Genomic DNA, 26574 nt, shown 5'->3' on the forward strand with positions numbered 1-26574 from the left:
TATGCTCAGTGTCACATATCCTATTCAGCGAGTGAATTCTTTGGTCCCAAACAGTGTTATGAAGGAGTTCATGTCTGTAAATCAGACTCTCTCTGAACCACTGAGTAATGGTACTGGCAAAGGCATTTGGGATGGAAAGGAAAGGTAAACCTGTATTCAGAATATATTATGTCCAATAAGCATGAATCACCTCTCTTCCCAGGGTCGAATCCATTCAAGTAAAATTGCCATGAAATGGCAGGTTCATTTCTTCAAGTTGCAATACTTTATTGGGGGCTCAGTTTGGGTCCCTATCTCTGACACATCAGAACTTTGGCAGCAGTAGTAGCCAGGTCAGCCTAGATGACAGAAAGCCCATGCTGTTAGCCCAAAACTTCCATCTCTGCAATTTGGCCACTCTGTCTGTGAGCCCATTGCATAAGCGCTGGGGCAAGTGAGCACAGAGGCTAGCTGGCAACTCTAGACAAGTTCTGTCCTACTGGTTCTTCCATGTCTGCCCTGAAATATGTAATTTGTAGTGCACATCCATGTCAAATACAATGATTGTCATGCTTTCTACCTACTCCCATAGCTCTACCTGCATGTCTTTTCCACAAAGGCCCCTGGTCCTGATTTTCCAAGCATCTTCCTTTCAGGACTCTTGCCTGAATTGCCTGAATTTTAATTTTTCAGACTGTCTTCTCTTACTTACCAATTTACATGTAAGGTATCTCTATGTTTTTTTTCATGTCTCAATAGTTTATTTCTTTTTATCACTGATTAATATTCCATTGTATATATATACCAGTTTGTTTTTCCATTCACCAATAGAAGGACATCTTGGTTACTTCCATATTTGATGATTATTAATAAAGCCTCTGTAAACATTCTCATGTAAGTTTTAGTGTGGACATAGTTTTCAGATCAGCTGAGTAAATGCCTAGGAGTGTGACTGCTGGATTATGAGACTATGTGTAGCTTTGTAAGAACTGCCAGAACATCTTCCAAAGTGGCTGTACCATTTTTCATTCCCACCAGCCTGAACAAGAATTCCTTTTGTTCCATATCCTCAACAGGATTTGATGTCATCAGTATTCTAGATTTTGGCCAATTTTTCCAACTTTTATTTTATATTCAGGGGGTACCTGTGCAGGCTTGTTACACAGGTAAATTGTGTGTTGGTATACAGATTATTTCATCACCCAGGTAATAAGCATAGTACTTGGTAGGTAGTTTTGTGATCCTCATTCTCCCCCCCCACTCTCTACCCTCAAGTAAGCCCTGGTGTCCATTGTTCCCTTCTTCGTGCCCAAGTGTACTCAACATTTAGCTCCCACTTATAAGTGATAACATGTGGCATTTATTTTCTGTTCCTGCATTGACTCACTTAATTAGCTCCATCCATGTTGCTGCAAAGGACATGATCTGTTTCTTTTTTATAGCTGTGAAATACTCTGTGGTGAATACGTACCACATTTTTTCCTGTTCACCATTGATGGGCATTTAGGTTAATTCCATATGTTTGTTATTGTGAATAGTGCTGCAGTGAACATACATGTGCATGTGTCTCTATGGGAGAACAATTTATATTCCTTTGGGCATATACCGAGTAATGGTATTTCTGGGTTGAATGACAGTTTGTCTTAAATTGTTTTAGGAATCTCTGTACTGTTTTCCACAGTGGTTGAACTAATTTACATACCCACCAGTGGTATATAAGCATTCCCTTTTCTCTGTAACCTCACCAACATCTGTTGTTTTTTGGCTTTTTAATAATAGCCATTCTGACAGGTGTGAGATGGTATCTTATTGTGGTTTTGATTTTTATTGCTTTACTGATTAATAATGTTGAGCATTTCTTCATATGCTTGTTGGCTGTGTGTATGTCTTCTTTTGAGAAGTGTCTGTTCATGTCCTTTGCCTATTTTTTAAAGGGGTGGTTTTTGTTTGTTAATTTAAGTTCCTTCTAGATTCTGGATACTAGGCCTTCATTGGATGCTTATTTTGCATCTACTCCCATTCTGTAGGTTGTCTGTTTGCTCTGTTGATAGTTTCTTTTGCTGTGAAAAAGCTTTTTCGTTTAATTAAGTCCCATTTGTCAATTTTTGGTTTTGTCGTAATTGCTTCTGGTGTCTTCATCATTGTATTAGTCCATTTTCACATTGCTATAAAGAACTACCTGAGACTGGGTAATTTATAAAGAAAAGAGGTTAATTGGCTCACAGTTCCAAAGGCTACACAGGAAGCATGGCTGGGGAGGCATCAGGAAACTTACAATCATGGCAGAAGCAAAGGGGAAGCAAGCACATTTTCACATGGGGGCAGGAGAGACAGAAAAGGAGGAGGTGCTACACACTTTTAAACAGCCATATCTCATGAGAACTTGCTCATTATCACAAGAACAGCAAGGGGGAAATCTGCCCCCAAGATCCAATCACCTCTCACTAGGCCCCTCCCCCAACACTGAGGATTACAATTCAACATGAGATTTGGGTGGGGACACAGAGCTAAGCCATATCAATCATGAAATTATTGCCAGGGCCTATGTCCAGAATGGTATTGCCTAGGCTTTCTTCTAGGGTTTTTATAGTTTTAGGTTTTATATTTAAGTCTTTAATCCATCTTAAGTTGATTTTTTGCATCTGGTGAAAGGGCAGGGTCCAGTTTTGATCTTCTGCATATGGTTAGCCAGTTATCCCAACACCATTTACTGAAGAGGAAGTCCTTTCCCCATTGCTTCTTTTTATCAACTTTGTTGATGATCAGATGGTTATAAGTGTTCTTTAGCATGTTCCATTGGTCTATATGTCAGTTTTTGTGCCAGTACCATGCTGTTTGGATTACTGTAGACTTGTAGTATAGTTTAAATTTTGATAGTGTGATGTCTCTGGCTTTGTTCTTTTTGCTTAGGACTGCTTTGGCTATTCAGGGTCCTTTTTTGTTCCATATAAATTTTAAAATACCTTTTTTCTAATTCTGTAAAAAATGTCATTAGTAATTTGATAGTAGTAACATTGAATCTGTAAACTGCTTTGTGCGATATAGAAATTTTCAGAACATTAATTCTTCCTATCCACAAACATAGAATGTTTTTCCATTTGTTTGTGCTTTTTGTGATTGCTTTCAGCAGTGTTTTGTAATTCTCGTTGTACAGATCTTTTACCTCCCTGATTAGCTGTATTCCTAGATATTTTGATGCTATTGTGCCTATTGTGAATGGGACTGTGCTGTTGATTTGGTTCTCAAGTTGGACATTGTTGTATATAAATGCTACTGATTTCCGTACATTGATTTTGAATACTGAAACCTTGCTGAAGTTATGTATAAAATCTGGGAGCTTTTGGGCAGAGACTATGAGGTTTTCTAGGTATAAAATCATATTGTCTGCGAAAAGAGGTAGTTTGACTTCCTCTCTTCCTATTTGTGTGCCTTTCACTTTTTCTCTTTCTTGATTGCTCTGGCTGGTGCCTCCATTTCTATGATGAATAGGAATGGTGAGAGTGGTCCTCTTGTCTTGTTCCAGTTCTTAAGGAGAATGCTTCTAGCTTTTGCCCATTCAGTATTATGTTGGCCGTGGGTTTGTCAGAGATGGCTGTTACTATTTTGAGGTATGTTTTTTCAACGCCTAGTTTGTTGAGGTTTTTAACATGAAGTGATGTTGAATTTTATCAAAAGTCTTTTCTGCATCTATTGAGAAGACCACGTGATTTTTGTTTTTTGTTCTGTTTGTGTGATTAATAACATTTGTTGATTTGCATATGTGGAACCAACTTTGCATCCCAGGAATAAAGCCTACTTGATCATGGTGGGTTGGCTTTTTGTTGAGCTGTTGGATCCAGTTTGCTAGTTTTTCGTTGAGGATTTTTGCATCTATGTTGATCAGGGATATTGGTCTGTAGTTTTCTTTTTTTGTTGTGCCTCTGCCAGGTTTTGGGATGCTGGCCTCATAGAATGCGTTAGGGAGGAGTCCTTCCTCCTCTGTGTTTTTGAATAGATTCAGTAGCATTGGTACCAGCTCTTCATAAGTCTGGTAGAATTCACCTGTGAATACATTTGACTCAAGGTTTTTTTTCTGAGTGATAGGGTTTTTTGTTTGTTTGTTCTGATTCAATTTTAGAACTGATTATTGGTCTGTTAAGGATTTAATCTCTTCCTGATTCAATTTTGGAGAATGTTGTGATTCCAGGAATTTATCAATTTATTCCAGGTTTTCTAGCTTCTCTGCATAGAAGTGTTCATAATAGTCTCTAAGGATTTTTTGTATTTTTGTCGGGCCAGTGGTAATGTCCCTTTTGTCACTTCTTATTTGTTTATTTGGGCCTTCACTCTTTTTTCTTTAGTAGTCTAGCTAATGGTTTATCAATCTTATTTATTCTTTCAAAAAAACAAACTTTTGATTTTGTTGATCTTTTGTATTGTTTTTAGCATTTCAATTACATTCAGTTCAGCTGTTATTTTGGTTATTTCCTTTCTTCTACTAGTTGTGGGGTTGGTTTATCTCTTGTTTTTCTAGTTCCTCTAGGTGTGATGTTAGGTTAGTTGTTGCGGGAAGTCAGGGACCCCGAATGGAGGGACCAGCTGAAGCCATGGCAGAAGAACATAAATTGTGAGGATTTCATGGACATATATTAGTTCCCCAAATTAATACTTTTATAATTTCTTATGCCTGTCTTTACCGCAATCTCTGAACATAAATTGTGAAGATTTCATGGACACATCACTTCCCCAGTCAATACCCTTGTGATTTCCTATGCCTGTCTTTACTTTAATCTCTTAATCCTGTCATCTTTGTAAGCTGAGGAGGATGTCTGTCAAAACAAGACCCTGTGATGATTGCGTCAACTGCACAAATTGTAGAGCACATGTGTTTGAACAATATGAAATCTAGGCACCTTGAAAAAAGAACAGGATAACAACAATGTTCAGGGAACAAGAGAGATAACCTTAAACTCTGACTGTTACACTATTACACACAGTATAATTACACACATTGTATCACACACTAATTCCACACTGTGAATTGCACACAGTATCACACACACGGTGTGATTGTACACACTCCATTACAAACTGTGATTACACAAAATCACACAGTATAATTGCACATGCCATATCACACTGTGTAATTGCACACGCTGCATCACACACAGTGTGAAATCACACACAGTGTGATTACACACTGTATCACACACTCTAATTGCACACACACCATATCACACAGTGTAATTACACCCTGTATCACACACACTGTAACTGCACACACTGTATCACACAGTGTGATTGCACACACACTGTATCACAATTGCACACACTGTATCACAATTGCACACACTGTATAACACACATGGTGTAATTGCACACACTGTATCACACACAGTGTGAGCTGTGGGGATTGTTTGGCTGCTCCTTTCTGATGGCTCTTTCCAGACTCTCAGTAGTTTCCACCCACCCATGCTCATTCAGTGCTAAACCAAAGACCAGAGGAGATCCCTCTACAAATCCCCAGACCTCTTTCCCTTTCCAGCATTTTGTCCTGCAAATTCTGGCCACTGTGGCTCCCCTTGTTCTGAACTCAGTTTCCCCAAGTCAGTGAGCTCACTGGGCTCTCTTTGGATCCCTCCTGTGCTGCAGACCAGAAACTCTCCAGGAAGCACAGGGCACTTCTAAGCCTTGCCGCGTTTATTTGCCATCTCTTAGCAATGTTGGCCAACATCTGATATCTACTGTTTTATGCATTTTGCCCAGTTTTCCACTTGTTCAAGGTAGAAGTTGAAATCTGGTCTCTGTTATTTCATTGTAGCTGGTGAGTTTTTTTTCCCAAATTGGCGAGATGTAGGTGTACACAAGTACAGCCCATATGTATTTAGATAATGGGAAAAATTAAGCTATTAGAGTGACAAGTGCTTTTATACACTATTTAGGGTATGTGTATTGGTATGGTTCCTGAAACAGCATATATCCTGGAGAGACATATAAAGAGTTACATTTCTATCCAGCCAGTAAGGATGATTCCCGTTGTTTATAATACAGTGGGGAAGGACAACTTCATGTCCAAACAGAACTTGTGTTTAACATTTTTTGATATTTGTTTATAAATTTTGATATTAAAATTAAATAATCCATTGAAAATAATGTGTTAAAACTATGTAATGAGAAGGACTTATGTTTATAATAAATTATTAAATGAAAACATAAACTTCCAAGATACCCTCTCTTTTCCTCTATCTTTCTGCATTTGGGAAATGCAGTCTTAGTGACTTAGGTGAACTGCAGCATTAATTTACAAATTTGAAAAAAGATTTAATAATTCATGAAGGTTATCTGAAAGGGTAATATATAATAAACAACAGATATGCCTCTGAAAGAGCATATGATGCCACTGGACACACCTCTAAAGAATACATTTTATTGCATTAATCACATTTATGGTGCCTTTATTATTTCATTATATAAATATATAATCTCATCAAGGTTCATTTTATATTTAAGAACAATCCAATTTTTATTAATAAATTGAATACCAATAGGAAAATAATAGCATGGGAAAATCTAATCAATGGATAATTGAGGCCTAAAGCAAAATTAGATTATTTTGCAAGATTTAATCCCAAAGGAAATTAGATTCTGTATCTTGCTTTTATAATTCTCATTTTAAGAAATTAAAAATTTTGTATTAAAATATTAGAAGATAAATCCTGTGATCATTTTGGGTATCTTATTATACCCATTAAAAATTCTACTTAAAAATGTATAACTCCTCATATGCTAATTTGTAATGTTTACGCTTGTAAGTATTTGAGTCTATTAACGAATTTTATATGGCTCTATTAATCATTACAAAAGATATACTCACCAAGCCCTAAAAGTAAGTCCCAAAGATAAAAAAAATCTAGAGAACTGTAAAAGATATTAATTTTTGGTTCCAAAGAAAGTCAAGCAATAGAATTACAATTCATTCAAAAAACTATTTTCATTTTTTCTCTGTAGTTCCAAGGCTTTGTGACAATTCTAAGAGGTATCAGACACTATCCTATTTCAAGTATTCAGTAGACAAGGGAGTTGGTTTCGAATCAAGCAGACTTTGTTTTGAACTTAAATTCATTTTTTGCCTTATTGACTTTTGACTTTTCAGTTTATTTTCCTGGATTTCCATTTTCTTATCTATAAAATGGTGATTCTGGCATATCTCATTGTCTAGTACATAATAAGGGCTCAGTAAAGCTACTAACTTACTGAAACGAAAATATATTTCTAATGTCAGTGCCATGGTGACAACAGCATCATAGTAAATAAAAAGAACTAAAAGCTCAGGTGGTTGTAGAGCTTGTGTAAATGTGCGGTCCATGTTCATCATCACTGCCATCTAGTGGCAATGTGACAAACCGCACTGTATACTCTCTTCCTCTTCTTATAAAGCCACCAGTCCCACTCCTGTGACAACCCACTAATCCATTAACCCATTAACCCATAAATCCATGAATGGAGTAATCCCCTTCTGAGGGCTCTGCCCTCACGACCCAATCACCTTTCAAACGCCCTACCTTTCACTTCTGCCACGTGGGGGAATAAATTTCCAGATGAGTTTTGGAGGCAACAGATAAACCATAGCAGTTTGGTGATAGAGAATTTTAATATCATATAATTTTATGATAAAATAAGACAATTAATGATAGTCTTCTTAACAAAGGTAAAAATTACTCTCCAAATGTGATCATCATAGCAAGCCGAGGTTTTGCTGACAAAGTAAGTTTCATCTCCTGAGTAATTTCATAAATCAATGGAAATTATCTTTTTTTCTGTATCTAGTAGACATACTGACTATTCCTTTGAAGCCAAATAGTGCTAGGACTTTTTCCTGTGAAGTGGTATGAGAAGTAAATCCCTTCTGTGTAACACCGGCTATGAAAATTATACTATAGTTTTTAGTTTATCCAATGAAAGAAATTCTCTTTAAGAGATCGTTTTTACAAATTTTAATAGCATATTGGTAGTACATTCCTTTAAACAGGTCAAAATTTAGTTCTTTATTAAGCTGATAATAATAGTTGTATAGCAATCTTTCCCATAGTTTATTAATTTATGATCTCGCTGAACATATTTGTTTTAAATACATTATGTTTTGGGGATGTGTTTAGACATACAAAAGGGATTCTTTTTATTTTGTTGATTTTCCCTATTCTAATTTTTTCATAGTCTTCCATTAAGGGCTCCTCTTTGAATGATTATTTTAAAATTTACCTTCCTCCTACATTGTTTTCCAAATCAGTCTTTTTCCCTTTCTAAAATAGTACTTTTGGGGCCGCGCGCGGTGCCTCACGCCGCAATCCCAGCACTTTGGAAGCTCGAGGCGGGTGGATCACGAGGTCAGGAGATCGAGACCATCCTGGCTAACACAGTGAAACCCCGTCTCTACTAAAAATACAAAAAAATTAGCCCGGTGTGGTGGCGGGCGCCTGTGGTCCCACCTACCCCGGAGGCTGAGGCAGGAGAATGGCGTGAACCCAGGAGGCGGAGCTTGCAGTGGGCAGAGATAGCGCCACTGCACTCCAGCCTGGGCGACAGAGCGAGACTCCGTCTCAAAAAAATACAATAAAATAAAATAGTACTTTTATTTAGTTAAAACAAATGTCATAATAGGAAGGTTATCAACACAGAATAGTAGTATACAACAGGTTTTGATTTTGTTTGCATGAATCCTCATCAATATTGCCTCTAAAACTTCAAAAACTAACCAGTTAATAAACATTAGCCATCTTCACCTCAGCAATTTCACATGAATCCGTGGAAAACATATGCTCCTGACATATTCATATATTCTAAAACGCTTTTGTGCTGTATGTCTATTGACAATTCGTATGGTATTGCATTTTGATTATGCAAAATGACATACAGAGTAATTTATTCCTACGTTAGAAATAGAAAAGTTACCTAATCCACAAGCCCCAGGGTACTGTTAGCAGTGTCTGTTCACAATAATCACAATGAATTTCATGCCTGTGGCCTATTTTCACACTGCAGTATTCTGGGCCCAGAGCTCAGACAAGCTGTTCTGCTCTGAGGCACGCATAACAACTAGCAACAAGCATTTGGGGCTTCCTATTGAACATCTGTTGCAAGAGCAGAGAGATATAATTACAACGCAGTGCCCCATTTCTTTCCTCCCAATCCACCAAGAATCATTTTTAATAGTTTTTTTCTATTATTTATATGGTTTAAGTAAATTATTCAAGGAGATGTTGATTGTAAAATGGTTCTTTTGTTCCCAGCCTGTTTTCCTTGGGTTCGTTGTCAGGTGACCTGAGGTCCAATGCCTTCATTCCATCTCATCAGTGTCCGCCTTTCCTCTCTCTCTTTTTTATTATTTCGTTACTCTTCCACAGACCTTATTTTCCTACCTATAAAAGTGACCTCATATATTATTATTATTCTCAGTATCTTCTAAAACATGAGATTTTTTTTTTATACTTAGCACATTTACACAGGGCTTCCTTTATATAGATTGTGCAAAGCCATTGATTGGTTTTCTCTTTCCACTTCCTTCTTTTTAAAAAAAATTAATCTGGGGAAAGGAATATAAGCTTCCTCCCAGGGACAGTGTATGCAGGAGATACTGCTACTCACTATCTTCACTTTAACAGCCTCACCAATATTCACACCAATATGCACGCACACACACATACGTGCATAAACAGGCGCACACACATCTACACACACACCACACACATGCACACACCACACACATAAACACGCACACCACACACATGCACGCATGCACACCACACACATGCACATGCACACACACACCACACATGCACACACCACAAACATGCACACACGTACGCACACACGCACAATCTGTCTTTAGTCCTCACTCATCTAAAATTGTTTTCAAAAATGTCACTCAGTGTGTCTTTATGTAAAGCGAAAAATATATATTTTGTACTTATTCATGTAATCTATCTTTTTTTCTGAAATGCTCTCTTCCCTCTGCTTCTAAAACATCACGTCCTCTTAAGTTTTCTCGTAGCCATTCTGGACACCTTTTCTCTCTTAAAGGTGATATTCCTCAGGATCTCTTCTTTTCACATTCTATGCTGTTGAAATTCAACCAGAGATGAACTTGAGAATCACAGGTGCCAGATGTCACTACATTCGAACTGAATGTGAACACAAAGGGGCATGTCCTTGACACAGACATTTAAAGAAAGCCACCCATGCACACCTGTTTCTTTTTTGTTTGTTTGTTTGAGGTGGAGTCTCACTCTGTCACCCAGGCTGCAGTGCAGTGGTGTGATCTGGGCTCCCTGCAACCTCCGCCTCCTGGGTTCGGGTGATTCTCATGCTTCAGCCTCCGGAATAGCAGGGACTACAGGTGTGCACCACCACATCTGGCTAATTTTTGTATTTTTAGTAGAGATGGGGTTTCACTATGTTGGCCAGGCTGGTCTCGAACTCCTGACCTCAGGTCATCTGCTCACCTCAGCCTCCCAAAGTGCTGGGATTACAGGAGTGAGCCACTGCACCCAGCCCCCATGCACATTTAAGTTCTCATCTGGGAATATTTTCCTTCTCCGAAAAGAATATGCTTAATATTTCTCTTAGTGCAGATTATCAATTTTAAAAATCTTTTTCTCTTTCAAATGAATTTTTAAGCACGTTGTTGAAGTAAACATTGAATTCTACATTGACATTATTTTATTTAATATATTATTCCATTGACTTCCGACTTCCATTTATCATGTTAAGAAGAGACATTTCACAACTTATTTCACACCCACTAGAATGACTATATTTAAAAAAAATAGGTAACAGTAAGTGTTGCCAGAACCCTCATACACTGAGATGACAATGTAAAATTGAACCACGACTTTGGAAAACGTTTGAGCAGTCTCTCCAAAAGCTAACCATACAGTTACCATGGACCCAGTGAGTTTACTTCTTCATTATTTACCCAAGATATGTGAAAACATATGTTCACCCCAAAATTATAAACAAATATTCACAGAAGCATTATTCATAATAATCAAAATGTAGAAACAATCCAAATGCCCATCAAATGATGAATGGATAAACAAGATTGAATATTATTCAGCCATACAAAGGAATGAAGTTCTGATACAATATAGATGAAACTTAAAACGTTCTGCTAAGTGAAAGAAGCCAGTGGGAGAACACCACAGATTATATAATTTCACTTATATGAAATTTCCAAAACAGGAAATGGTATAGACATAAAGTAGATGAGTGGTTGCATAGGACTTGGGGACAGAAGGATTAGGGGTGACAGCTGAAGGATATGGGGTATAAAATGTTCAGAAGTTGTGTTGATGATTGCAAAACTGTGTAAATATACTAAAAAATCATTAAATTACACACTTTAAATAGGTAAACTGTATGGTATATAAACATATTTCAGTAAAGATGTTACCAAAAAAAAAAGCCAGGTGTATGTCTAAAACCTTGTTACAGTGAAAATGTATATTTTCTTGAGTTTAACATTTTATTTTTGTCTTTGTTTTTATGGTTTTATTATGGTATACCTACATGTGATTTATGTCATTATTTATTGTATTTATTGTCTGTAGACCTTTTTAAGTCCATGATTGGTTGACTTTCTCCAGTTTTATACAATTTTCAGCCATAATAACTTCAAATATTGCTACCATCCAATTTTATCTTTCACCTCTTTTGGATACCTTTTGGACTTTCTCAACATATTCTAGATGTAATTACTGTCTTTGGTACTTCTCTCTCTGTGTCTCTCTCCCCATCCATCTCCCCCTCTCTATATTTATATGTAGAAAGATACATACATATATATATACAGTGTGTATATATTATATAATATACACATATACATATATATGTATATTTATACACAAATATAGTCCCATTCTTATCTGTGTATTAATAAATGGCTATTAAAACTGTAGACTGAGTTCTTAATTTCAGTTATTTTATGTTTCAGACTTAAAAACTGATCTTGATTGTACTTTTTAGAGTTGACAGTTCTCTGCTGAGACTCTCAGTATTGTATTTCACATCTTTGACTGCAATGATCACAGTTATATTGAAGTCTGTATTGGTTTATATTAGAACTTGAAGTTTTATGGCTCCTTTATCATTTGAGTGGGTTCTAATGTACATTGTCTTGTCACCTATACTGTTTGATGCAGTCCTATATCTGGTTAGAGCTATTTTCCTCCAGAGAGGATTCCTGACTGGGGTCCTAGAGGTACAGGACCCCACCAGACACTGGGTCACGTAAAGTGTGGATGCAGTCATTGCGAGGATTGTGTTACCTCTGTTACTCTTATTTGTAAGCTTCAGCTCTCAGCATCTCAACTCAAAAGCCTGGAGGTTTTACCAGGATCCTCTATCATTATATTAATGACCTCTGGCTTCCAATTTCAGTCCCTCACCCAGCCTTGGGAGTTTGTCGGAGATGCTACCCAGCCTTCCATCTGTACATTTCTATAATCCGCAATCAGCAAACAACCCCATAGAAACAGGGGTCCCTTTTCTGAATTTCTGTGTCTCAAATTTTGGTAGGTAATTTTTCAATATATTTTTAGGCATTCTGTGCTTTCAAAGAGGTTTTCCCCACCTAGCTTTTCTACTTTTCTCAGCAGGGTGAGGGATGGGATTCTAAATTACCTAGTGCACCGTCATTGAAAGCAGTAGTCTGTCCTCCCAACTTTATTTCAGCTAAAGGGTAAGTTGTACCCTTTAAACAAATCTTTGACATTTTCAGGTGTTTATATAGTATAGTTCCATGAGATAAGATTTTCTCCTTCCTTCTATTGCCTAAGTGAATGGTAAAAAGGAAATTTCTTTCAAGTAATTTGAAAGCACTTAAAGTAGATTTTTAGCTATAAGTAATAAATGAAGGTACATACCTTAATGTGGCTTGAAGCCCCACCCTTCCTGTGGCTGTCCATGCCTGTTTTTCACTGCACAGCTCAGAGTGTACTATGCCACTCTTGCTTCATTTCACACGTGGGCTAGCTGCATTACTGGACGCTGTTATATTCTGATTCAAAGGAATAAAGAACTGACAAGGAGGCAGAAGTGGGAAAATTATCTGCCTCCAATGTACTATCCACATAAAAAGTGAACTGCAGGATTTTTTGTTGATTCAAATCCCAAGTCTCTAATTGGGGGGGTGATACGATTTGGATTTGTGTTCCCGCCCAAATCTCATGTCCAGTTGTAATCACCAGTGTTGGAGGAGGGGCCTGGTGGTAGGTGATTAGATCACTGGGGTGGTTTCCCTCTTGCTGTTCTTGTGATAGTGACTGAATTCTCACGAGATCTGATTGCTCAAGAGTGTGTAGTACCTCCCCTTGCCCCTGTCCCCTCTCCCTCCTGCTCCTGCCATCCAGGACATATCTGCTTCCCCTTCACCCTCAGCCATGATTTTAAGTTTCCTGAGGCCTCCCAAGCTGTGCTTCCTGTACAGCCTGTGGAACCATGAGCCAATTAAACCTCTTTTCTTTATAAGTTACCCGGTCTCAGGCAGTTCTTTATAGCAATGTGAGAATGGACTAATAAGGGGGGCATACAGAGTGAGTAGATAGAAGCCTCTCCTTACTCCCTGCCTTGCTATTTGTGTTGCTGTCTTTCTGGTCTAAGACAAGCCAGCCAACTATCAGTCATTTCTGTTTAGTGTAAATGGGTCCAAATGAGGCATTATTCTTCAAAGAGATTAGAAAGATAATCAATTTATATTCCCAATGTTGTTGCAAATCTACATCTCTTGCCTGGTTTCTTGCTGTTTCTGTGGAAAAAGTAAATCTATCCAAGCCAACAAGCTAAAAGCATGACCTGAAAATCTGATCTTTATTAATTATAATTTTTTTTCTTCACTCTAACAAAAACTAACGTAGAATAGCAAAGGTTGTTGCAACACAATTAGAATATGTAATTGCACACTGGGTCAGCTAAAAGCAATTTGCTATTTAATTGTGATTGTGCAAGCATGTCTCACATCTACTATCATTAAAGAGTCAAATACAGGCATCTGTGGCTATCTAAACCCTCTCAATCCAAACTCAGTAACTAAACAAATTTGGATCATGGGAAATACACGTGTACCTAATCCGTGTAGCCACTGTCTTTCTTTTCAGTTGACCTGCATGTATCAAATAACAATAGTTCAAAGAATGCCTGCTGAATGAATAAGAGAACAGTTACATTATTTAATTAAACAGCTAACCAATCAAATCAATCTATTTATAGCATTTCCTGAATGTTGATGGCTTTGCAGAAGTTCATTCTAATTAGGCCATTTGGTTACCACTTACAGAGACTACCTAAAAGAAATGAGAAATGGTGAACAGATACGAGGCACAGCTGAAGGCAGATACAGGTAAATATGTCCGTATTTTTGGAAATTCTGGACACACATGGAAGAACTTACCTCATTTCAAAGATCAAAACAAACACTCATATTAAAATTATGCTGTGGATCTCAAAGAAATCAATAAACTACACAACTCATTAATTTTTGTAAGGTTTTCTAATACTAGACAAAACAGTGATATGCTACATCCAAATTCTTCATTTTCTTCATCTTTTTTTTTTTTTTTTTTTGAGACGGAGTCTCACTCTGACACCCAGGCTGGAGTGCAGTGGCACGATCTTGGCTCACTGCAACCTCTGCCTCCCAGGTTCAAGCAATTCTCCTGCCTCAGCCTCCCAAGTAACTGGGATTACAGGTGCCCACCACCATGCCTGACTTATTTTTTTGTATTTTTTGTGGAGACGGGGTTTCACCATGTTGGCCAGGCTGGTCTCGAACTTCTGACCTCAAGTGATCCACTTGCCTTAGCCTCCCAAAGTGCTGGGATTACAGGCCTGAGCCACCATGCCCAGGCTTCTTCTTCTCTTGATGTGAGCAAGAGCTGAAAATACTGGACAGGAATACTGGACAGTAAAATAGACATTAATAAAAATCCATAAAAAATTAATCCAAAAAAAATTAATAAAAATTTGCAAAACTGCAACAAGCTTTCATTCAAATATTAGATATTATAAGTTGATCAAAACACTAAACTCAATGTCTTTTTAGCTTTTTTTCTAACAAAATATTCTATTATCTAAACATATTATTTCTGACCAAAAATTCAGTGTGGATAGGACTGAATGTGTGAAGGTTTAGTGCTCCAAATACAAGCTCCAGGATAATTAAAATAGCAAAGAATCATTTGTTTTTAATTTATTATCCTTTCAGGGATAGTTGGTCTATTTCAAGAATAAAGTCATTTAATATCACCAGGAGAAAAAGAAGTGGGTTGGGTGCTGGAATGTGCCTTCAGGCAAAGATTGCTATTATAGATTTAACTATAGGACTGTGTTTAATTAAACTTTATTACTTTATTTGCTTTCTATCATATGAAGGGAAATAATTTGCATTAAATTGTTAGCCATTTAAAGATTATCTGTTTTGGCCAAACACACATTGTGTATGTAACTGACACCTCCTCGGTTCAGCCCTGCCTGGAGTTGTGCAAAGACCTAAAATTAGGTTCAAATTCGAGAAGTTCTGAAACTCTTTGGCTACTAAGGTAAGCTCTGGACAAATTAAGGGTCAGTGAGCAGCAAGACAGAAGTCAGAATTTGAAAACCAGATTAGAACCAGAGAAATATCTCAGTCAAAACATGAGCACAGAGAATGCAATACTCGGTCCAATTTAACGAGGTTCCAGATCACCAGGCTTTCATTCTCATTTAGTCAACCATGCCAAAGTTCCGGCCCTAGAAGGCCTAAAAGGCACTGCAATAGTTTGAATATTTGTCCCCTCCAAATCTCATGTTGAAATTTAATCCCTGTGGGAGGTGGGACCTAATGCGGGGGGTGGGGAGGGCAGGCGTTTGGATCATGGGGTGAGTCCCAATGAATAGATTATTACAGGGGACGGTGAGTGAGTTCTTGCTCTATTAGTACCAACAACAGCTGGTTATTAAAAAGAGCCTGGCACCTCCATGCTCTGTCTGGCTTCCTCTAACCAAGTGATCTCTACAGGCTGGCTCCCCTTCACCCCATGCCATGAGTGGAAGCAGGCTGCAGCCCTCCCTGGAAGCAGATGCTGGCACCATGCTTCTTGTGCAACCTGCAGAACTGTGAGCCAAATAACCCTCTTTTCTTTATAAATTACCCAACCTCAGTTATTCCTGAATGGACTAAGACAGGCACTTAGCAGCTTCTGACAAAGACAGGATTCTAGTGCACGAGGAGAAACCAAGAGAAAATCAGTACTGAAAGGAGAAATCCAAATACATAAAAAGACACTTGCCCCAGGAGATGGCTTATTAACTGTGGTGAAGACCAGAAAAGATGAGCCACAGATTGGAGAAAGATATCTGCAAGGCAAAACCAATACAGGAATATTATACAGAATACATATATGTTTTATTAACCTCATACAAATGGGGGCAAGGAAAAGACAAACTAGCCAATGTTGTATCAGCCAATATACTTTCAAGGGATACAGTGGGCATCCACAGAACTTGAAAACTATACTGCCAACAAACAGATTTTAAAAATTGTTCAAACTCTCTTATAATCAAATCCAAAAGATACTATTTTATAGTCATCTGATTGAAAAAAACAAGTTTGATGTACCAAATGTAGATAAGAACGTGTGGGAACAGCAATTGTATTATTCTGGTGAGAATGTAAATTCATACCTCTACTTTGGAAAACAATATAGTAATAGCCATGAAATTAAAGATGAGGCTATCCAACAATCCAACAATTGCAGGTCTAGAGATGACCACACATTCATATGGAGAACATACTGGGGTGTTCATTACAGAACTTGCTGTGAGGCAGGAAGAAAAGGGAGACTGTAATAACTGTCCCTCAGTTGGGAACTGGGCAAGGGCACTATGGCATTCATACAATGGAGACCAGTAAAGTTGCTGAAACGAAAAGTCCAGAGAACATGTTATTTTTTTCTTTTTTTTCTTTTTTTTTTTTGAGATGGAGTCTCTCTGTGTCGCCCAGGCTGGAGTGCAGGGGCGCAATCTCGGCTCACTGCAACCTATGCCTCCTGGGTTCAAGAGATTCTCTACCTCAGCCCTCCCAAGTAGCTGAGGTTACAGGCACGTGCCACCACGCCCAGCTAATTTTTGTATTTTTAGTACAGATGGGGTTTCACCATGTTGGCCAGGATGGTATTGATCTCTTGACCTCGTAATCCACCTGCCTTGGCCTCCCAAAGTGCCGGGATAACAGGCGTGAAACACCACACCCAGCCAGAACATGCGTTTTTAAAAATGTGAAGAAAGTGTACTAAGACTAGTCACATACACTTAAAAAGCAATTTCTCTTTTGAGTACATACATAGACGACTTTTTTTTTATACATAGTAGTTTACTTCATGTCTAGAGTTGTGTGAGCTGGTGACAAGCAACTCTGTGAGTAACTGCCTACTAAGGAATGGAAAGAAAGGGATCCAATGGGGCTGGTTGGGGTGGTTCATGCCGGTAATCCCAGCACTTTGGGAGGCTGAGGTGGGCGGATCACGAGGTCAGGAGATCCAGACCATCTTGGCTAACACGGTGAAACCCCGTCTCTACTAAAAATACAAAAATTAGCTGGGTGTGGTGGTGTGTGCCTGTAAGATCAGCTACTTGGGAGACTGAGGTAGAGAATCCCTCGAACTTGGGAGACAGAGGTTGCAGCGAGCTGAGATCGCGCCACTGCACTCCAGCCTGGGCAACAGAGTGAGACTTCATCTCAAAGAAAAAAAAAAAGAAAAAAGGAAAAGAAAGGGATCTGATGGGAATGTGGAGTTAAACTGCATATGTAAATCTTTATTTTCTTAAATTGAAGCAAAATATTAAAACATTTGTAAAAATATGATAAATGTTAAACCAGATTTGTCAAATCTGGTTGATGTGACATTTGTCTGATATATAATGTTATTTTCATTTGAAATATTACATATTATACAGTTACAAATTTAAATTATTTAATAAAGAAAAATTACTACAGTGCTTTATTTCCTCAATAAAAGTCTATGAGGCGGAACAGTTAATAATGGTTCAAATAACTTAAGGAGGCATTTTATTTAAGGAAGAACTTCTTAAAAGTGAGATTTCCAAGATAGTCATTATTTAGACAGGACCAATGCTATTTTACTAGGTTTATCAAAGATGAGGCTGTCTACAAACTTATGTATCATTCTAATAAATATTTTAATATAGAATGTTCTAAATTTTAATAGGAAAATAATATTTAAGTTCCTTCCATGTGCCATGCATAATCTTATATCAAGTATAATTTCATTTTTATAACATTTCTGTGCCTTACGTCTTGCTTCTCCCCAGTTCACAAATGAAGAAAGTAGTTACACCGCCCTTCGTTCATGTACAAGGGGAGGGTTTGAATCCAGGTCTCTAGGAACCCAAACGTCATGCACCTTCCAAGGCAAAGGAGATGACCATGTTACAGCATAGATAAAAACATAATAGAATTAGGAATTGGATAAGTATAGAGGGTTCAATAGTGTTCCCCCAAAATTCCTCTCAACACTGAAGCTCAGAATGTGACCTTATTTGGAGATAGGATCTCCAAAGGTAATGCAGATGTAATCAGTTAAGATGAGGTCATACCGGATTAATTTGGGTCCTAAATCTAATGACTGGTATCCTTTTAAGAAGAAGAGAAAACACAGGACACAGACACAAGGAAGCAGCAAACGTGAAGACAGAGGCTGGGGGTGTAGTGATGCAGCTATAAGGCATGGGGCCACCGGAGGCTGGGAAGGGATAAGGAGGGACCCTTCCCCAAAGCCTTCAGAGGGAGCAGCTGACACTTTGAATTTGGACTTCTAGCCTCGAGAACAGTGAGAACATATTTCTGTGGTTTGAAGCCATGCATTCTGTAGTACTCTGTGGTAGCAGCCCTAGGAAACTAATACAGGGATACAGCTGAGACCCCAAACGTATTGAGACCATATTTAATTTTCACAGACATTTTGCTCAGTTCCATCTTGGTTTCCTTCAGCTTAGAGATGAAAAAACGTAGTCCCTACCTTCATGCATGTACAAGGGGGAGGATTTGAATCCAGGTCTCTAGGAATTCCAGATTCCTGCAGGTTCCAAGGCAAAATAGTTCACCGTGTTATGATATGTGTGTAAATGCAAGATAACAAAGAATTAGATAAGCAATTTAAAATAGTCATCCTAATAATTCCTAATGAATAATAATGATGAAAGCTGTTAGTGAAATCCATAAATGTTTTATTTAGATGGCTTAGATCCATTCTACAACAATCTTTATTTTCAAAAAATAAATTAAGCAACAAAAATTTACTAATTTCATATTTTCTGCCATCACCATAAAACAGAATCAATCTCATGTGGTTATATTTTGGGCATGTAACACATAAATCATGTCCTCTGTTAATAAGATGCTCCTATTTGACTTGTAGAAGTTTGTGGATCATTTAAAATTGAATAAATGGTTTGGTTTGCTTTCAGAACTATAAAGAGTATAAACTGGTATTTGGCAAATTGTTTTTTTCAAAACACAGAAATCTGCCGTTTTAAGTTTTTGTTCAGATTTCAAAATTAACTTCTTATTGGAGAGAACCACTTTAATTACGTTCTGATTTTCTCTCTTCTCCTTTCAAGAGCCATAGTTTATTATGAATTCGGAAAGCTTAAGTTTCTATTACCCCTTTAAATGAATTGGAACTAATTGGTCAATAGTTCTTGGCAATAATGAGTTGCAACTAGCATTACTTTCCTAGTGAATTATACAAATGCACTATCTTGACTGTGAAACTCCATTAGAGTTGGGATCGGACTGCAGTGGCTTTCACCAATAATGTCTCAATGGCACTTAATTGAGGGGTAGAGAAAAGCCAAGGGCTGCCCTTATTAGAAAATCCTGATTGGCATCAAAAAGGCACAATAGTATATTTGTTAAGTACTTTGGAATTAGCTATACCTGGTACAAATACGGTACTTTCCCTTATTTTCCACACTGGTCAGGTCTGTGCAAGCCTACTCCCAGAAGTCCAAGGAAGCTGAGAGTTCGAAGGAGGAGGCTGACAAATCTAGTCTCTTAGAAATAAACATTTAATAAGGACTTACAAACAGACACCATGTCTGTGTCTTGGACGGTCACAGAACAAGATGGTGGATCCCCGCACCATTACCCTTCAGACCCAGGGCTTATATACCGCAGGGAAAGGGTGTACATGCTTCACAAGGGAGGCTTAGGTCAATTGAAGTACGGTAACATCAAGGGATTACACCTTGGGAATTATGGTAAATAAATTTAGGATTTATAGTAGGTCCCTGCTCTTACACAAGGAACACAAGGAACAATAGATAAACTGGAAATCCTAGAGACCCTCCCAGAATGGGTTAGTCAGAAGCCAACATGGCAGATTAGCGTCCAAGATGGAGTTGCTGTGGCGTCTACACCTTACAAGCTGTAAGACCTAGGAAAGGGAGGCAACACCCTCTCTAAGCCCAATTCCCCCTCTGTGTATTGGGTTCATAAAAGTACCTACCAACGACTTACCAATGACAAGGAAGGTGGAGTAATCGGCCCAGAATGGAAGGCTAGTTTATTTTTATCACTGACGTTGTTTAGAAATGCTGGTGTATGCAATAATAACAAGCAGAATGACTGTTGTTGTTTTTCATTTCTCCATGGCCATGCACTCACTTCTTTACTGTTCCCACCACTCCACTCTAGGCTGGCAACTAGGACTCACTTCGTAGTGTTACTACAGGGATGAAATGGGCAGTCCTGGTGACACTGTCCTGGAGTCACTGCCAAGGGCAGAGGTAGAACATTGTATTTAACAAGATTCCTGGGAAAGGTGAGATCAGACAGGCAGGACTGTTTCTCAGGAGCAGGAAACTGGTACCTAGGCAGCACTTCCCAGGACCTGCTCATGGCCACGGGACATGAGGACATGATGTGACAGAAGCACTGACTTTGGAGCAAGTGAGGTGCAGTCAGCACACGGGTGGAAGCCTGTGTGACATCTCGTAGCACCCAGAAGTTTACATTACATGCCCCACAAAATGTTCAGGTCTTGTGGAATATTTTCATAGAAATCAATAAATGGATATAGTTTTGTGACTATGGACAAAGGGCAGGACCAAGAGGGCCGGCAGGGGAAGAGAAGAAAGGAAGCATAAGGAATTAGGCTAGATAATTGGTTTAAATGTTGCTAATGCCAAGATACTCTCTGATGAGGAAGATTAAATAATGTAAACAATAATAACTTAACATGAAGGCAGACTTAAAATCTAGATAATATCAACAAAGATAACATGAGTGGGGAGAAGAGTGGATGCTGTCACATTCGTATTCTTTTTTCCCCACAGGGAATTTCTAGCCCAGCGCTAAGAGAGACAGACGGAGAGAGAAATGTATGTGTGTGCACATAAATATCTGAAAATAACAAAGAAACTCCGGGAATAAAAACCAGAATGATCAGCTTTCAAAAAACCAAGGAAAAGAATGAGAAAGGAAATGTAGTATGTGAATAAATAGACATAAAAAACAAAGTACAGAACAAGGTGAGAGAAGATTCATGAGGAACAGCCAGTTGTCATGCTAAAGTAATTACTAAGATAAGACACAATTTAAGAATCATATCCCTGAGGGGAAAAAGAGTACCAACCTTGTCTATCACTCCATTTCTAACTTGGGGAACAGAGTGCCCGAAGCCAGTGCCCAGTGATTCCTGAATTGGATGTAAATACAAAGCCAAACCCTAACGATATTTCCTATAATTTTTATACATGGACGTTGAGGCTGGATTTGCTAGTATTTTGTGAAGTTTAGCGCATCTATGAGAGGCAAGACTGAACTAGAATTTTTCTTTCTTGTTTTACCATTTTCAGCTTTTGGCATCAATGTTAGAATAGTCTTATAAAACAATGTGAGAAAGCACTGCCTCCTTTTCCATTCTCTCAAAAAGTCTATATAAGAATGTAAGTATTGGGCTGGGCACAGTGGCTCATGCCTGTAATCCTAGCACTTTGGGAGACCAAGGCAGGTGGATCACCTGAGGTCAGGAGGTCGAGAGAAGCCTGACAAATATGGTGAAACCCCATCTCTACTACAAAAATTAGGCAGATGTGGTTGCGGGAGCCTGTAATCCCAGCTACTTGGGAGACTGAGGCGGGAGAATCACTTGAACCTGGGAGGTGGAGATTGCAGTAAGCCAAGATAGCGCCACTGCACTCCAGCCTGGGGGACAGAGGGAGACTCCGTCTCAAAAAAAAAAAAAAGTACTTGTTCTTTGAATGATTAGTAGAATTCTCTAGTAAAATAATGGGGGATTGTGTTGTTGGTGTGAGTAGATTTTTAAGTAAACACTCAGTTTATTTAATTACTATAGTTCTTTCTATGTAGGTTTTTGATTGCCTTTTAAATCAATTTTTTCCTTCATATTTTTCTAGGAAATTGTCTATTTTATCTAACTTGTAAACATATTAGTCATTAACTTATTCATAAGTAGTCTCTCAGAGTTTTATCTCTGCTGTACCTGAAGTTATGTTTCCTTTTTCATATTCAATATTATTTATTTGTGCTTTTTCTATTTTCTTCCTATGCAGTCTTGCCAAGAGTTCACACTTCTTATCTGGCAAAGAACCAAGTTCTGGTTTTGCTAATTTTCTGTAATTAATTCTTTGAGTTCATTTCATTAATTTCTGCTTGTACTTGTATTACTTCATTTCTTCTACTTTATTCTTCCCTAATTTCTTAAACTGCACACTTAACCTCTTCATTGGCAGTTATTTCCTCTTTTATAAGCATTTAAAACTATAAATTTCCCTTGAAATACTCTTCTCCAACATTTGCTTAATAAGATGGGTAAGATGTGTGAAAAGATACTTTAGTACAGATTTTCTAATTTCTATTTTTTTAAAGATTACAAATAGGATTTTGCTGTCTTATTTTCTCATTTCTAACTTAATAGCACTATTGTAAGAGAACATGATTAGATTGACACTACTTCTTAGAAATGCTTAGAAACTTTCTTTTCTTGTGGCTAGTCATGGTGGCTGACATCTGTAATCCCAGCACTTTGGGAGGCCAAGGCGTGCGGATCACTTGAGGCCAGGAGTTCTAGACCAGCCTGGCCAACATGGAGAAACTGTGTGTCTCTATTAAAAACAGAAAAATTAGCTGAGTGTGCTGGTGAGCACCTGTAGTCCCAGCTACTCCGGAGGCTGAGGCATGAGGATCGCTTGAACTCCAGGAGGCGGAGGTTGCAGTGAGCCGACATCACACCACTGCACTCCAGCCTGAGTGACAGAGCGAGACCTTGTCTCAAAACAAAAAAACAAGGAAGGGGCTAATTTTCCTAAGCGTTAATGCACATTTGAAAAAGTGCATATTTTCTAATTATTAGTTGAAAGATTTTATATACTTTCATTAGGTCAATCAAAGCAAATTAGTTTTGCTGTTCAAATTTTTTTGGTCTCTTCATAAATTAATTACTTAAAGAGATAATTAATTCAATAGATGTGTTAACATCTCCCACTACATGTATTTATAGCTCTTTTTAAGTCTCTCAGTTTTCACTTTCTGTATTTAAAGCTATGTTATTGGGTTACAAGTTGAGAATTATTATAACTTTTTCTGAATTATACTTTTACAAATTATTAATGACCTTCACACATAATATTACTTTTTAGTGTCTATTTCATATATTTCTTTTTTAAAATATCTGTCATATTTTATTTTATAACATAAAAGTAATTGACTTTTACTATTTAAAAAGTATTTTAGTAAAAAATTATTTTTAACTTAGAAATGCCTTTGAGAAAAATAAAAATTACATTCCAACACTCAGAAATTAGACTTTAATGTATATTATTCCATATCTTTTTCTATTCATACATATAATAAATATATATACATTTATAAAATGTACATATACTACATATAATTTATACATATGTTATATATGTATTATGTATATTTTTTTAAACAAAAAGAGATTATACCATATGTAGCATTTTGCACCTGCCTTTTTTCATTTGAGAACCTTACCCGGAAGAAACTTGAATATAATCAAAAAAAGATAAGACATTTCAGGAGATTAGTAGCCCAGTGAGACAGCATATGATAATGCCGCATCAGTGGTATAGAAAATAAGCTTCATTTCTTTGCCCTATAGACCTGATTGAAAGTTTCAGTTTGAGCAAACTACCTATGGCATAGGTTAAAATGGGAAGGCTTCAGGGTAAAGGAAGGAAGTGTAAACTGAGGAAGGGTCTGCACCTGTAAGGAAGGAAGACATGTAGGAAGACATGCTATATGAAGGGAGCACAGTGTAGAAAATGATGACCAAAAAAAATCTAGGCTGAGGTTGTAAAACCATAAACACATAAGTTTTGTTAGATTGGAAGGCTTCTGTAAAGGAAGAGTTATAAAGTGACACATTATATTAGGACCACATTTGAGAGCTCCAAATTAATAACAAAAGAGCTCCTACCTGATCCTTCAGGCACATGGTTTGGAAAAAGAAACAAAATAATAAAAGTGTAAGTTTTACTGTTTACATCTTAAAATGTTGGAGATGTTTAGCTAAAAGCAGAATAGTTTTAGGTTCCCTATGTATCCTTCCTCCCCGGTCCCACACCCCTCTAGATTTAACAATTTTGCAATTGTAACAAGAGTAATCCTCCTTCTGTTGAATTCCATTAGCATTTCAGGGGATACTTTGTTTATTTCAAATTCATCATCAGTTGGTGATCTTCACACTTAGACTCCATTCTTTGCCCTGTAGATTTGATGCCTGGAAATTAACTGTCTGGAAAGCACAGAGGTGCTAATGGCAGTTTATTATGGGAAAACTCTAAATTCTGTGAAGTGAAAACTGCTTTAAAGGAGTGAATATTCTTTCTCTTATATTCCTTTTTGTGAGTCCAATTGTTGTATATCAGATACTTTAAAGTAAGTAATACCAGAAGGAAAGTTAAAAGCAGTCCACACTTCATTCAAACACAGACTGTGATTTGCACAAGATTTACAGATGAATTAACTTGTCTTAAATGACTCACTATTCCACTCCCACCAGTGCTCAATTATTTTTTGGTATAATAAATACAGCCCACAATAGAGGATTCAGAAGCACAAATCCACCCTGAGCAGTTGCTGACTCAAAATAAAATAAAATAAAATAAAAGTAAAACAGTGACATCTGCAGAATGAAGAAAAATTATTTTTAGATGATTCCATTGTTGTAGAAGAAAGCACTATAGGATGACAGACAACTATTTAGAAACCTATTTAATGGCTTTCTAAGATATCCTGAGATGGCGGAGTAAGCTAAAATTATTTTGTGAAGATTCACAAAGATTTATGGAAGTGGCTGATAGCACCAGCAGTAGGCAAGGTGATAACCACAGAGTTGGGGGCCTCTGTTCCCACTGACGCCATGGCAGTTCACACCCCAGAAGCGGAAGCATACCCTGGAAAAGGGCTCATCAGAGCTCATGTGTACTGGATGCTTATCCTATGCCAGGCTCCATAGTACAGAGTTTGTGAACCTATCTTTTTTTAATCCTTACCAGAACCCTATTAAGCCAGACCTTGTGATCACTTTAAGAGGAAGCTGAAGTAGAGAAGAAGTTAAGAGGTCTCAAGATAATCCAGAAAGTAACAGAGCTAGAAGTTGGACCAGTTATTTTAGTTACCAAAGTACATGATCTTAACCTCTCTCCCACTGTAAAGCAAAACTCTGTTACTGTTGCAGTCTTGCCAATGCACCACAATGTTTCAGTCTTGTTGTCTGAGGTGGTACCTGGAGTTCTTGGTCTCACCACCAAGAAAATTAAGGAGCGTGGACACAAGGTTGAGGTTGGAGCAAAAGTTTAATCAGAAAAAGAAAGCTCTTCACAGCAGAGAGGGCTGCCAACTACGAGGCTGAGTCTGGGGTTTTATGGGCTAGAAGGGGAGGAATGTGCTGACTGGTTTGTAGGCCATCTTGGAGAAAGCATCACTTAGAGAGAGGTATGATAGTGTAAAGAACCAATTGGAGGTAGAGGTGAAGGCTTGGTTTGGGACCTTGGCCCACGCCATCAGGGCTAAAGTGATGATTCACCCTATGTAAATGAAGACTTAGCCCATGGCTAATTACAGAAAGGTAGACATATGTAAAATAGGTGAAAAGTAAGAGACCAGTAGGTGAAAAGTAAGAGACTAAGGCAACCCAAGGAAAGAAAAATGTGTCCAAAAAAGGAGTGGAATTTGTTCATATGGGTTCACAGAGAAGTATTTCCCTCCAAGGACATGGGCTCTTTCTTATCTGAGGCCTGCAGTTTGATTTTCAGGGTGTTCTTTGTATAAAAGAGTTTTACCAAGGACCCACCCTAACTGCCTGCATGGCCAGTTTCTTACTTTGTCCTTTCTCACTATTTCCTGATATATTATATGCATTCACTTACTTAGATTATCTCTCTTTTACCTCAAAAACTAAATGTATCATACCAAGATAGCAGTTTTGTTTCAAATAACTTGCTCATAGTATTAACTAAAAAAAATCATTCTGCAAGAAATCTTCTTTCCAGGCAGTGAGGCTGTCAAAGAACCCT

At 37.8% G+C, this 26574-nt stretch overlaps 1 long non-coding RNA gene across 1 annotated transcript in view; it reads left to right on the forward strand.

The window, feature by feature from the left end:
- Nucleotides 1-21553, forward strand: part of LOC129526317 (uncharacterized) — a 35877-nt gene extending 14324 nt beyond the window's left edge. The window contains exons 3-4 of the long non-coding RNA XR_008670978.1: nt 14221-14350; nt 21346-21553. This is a non-coding gene — a long non-coding RNA (uncharacterized lncRNA). The remainder of the gene's footprint in view (nt 1-14220; nt 14351-21345) is intronic.
- Nucleotides 21554-26574: the final 5021 nt, after the last annotated feature.

The sequence above is a fragment of the Gorilla gorilla genome, chromosome 14 (genome assembly GCF_029281585.2).
Source record: "Gorilla gorilla gorilla isolate KB3781 chromosome 14, NHGRI_mGorGor1-v2.1_pri, whole genome shotgun sequence".
NCBI classification, from domain to species: Eukaryota; Metazoa; Chordata; class Mammalia; order Primates; family Hominidae; genus Gorilla; species Gorilla gorilla.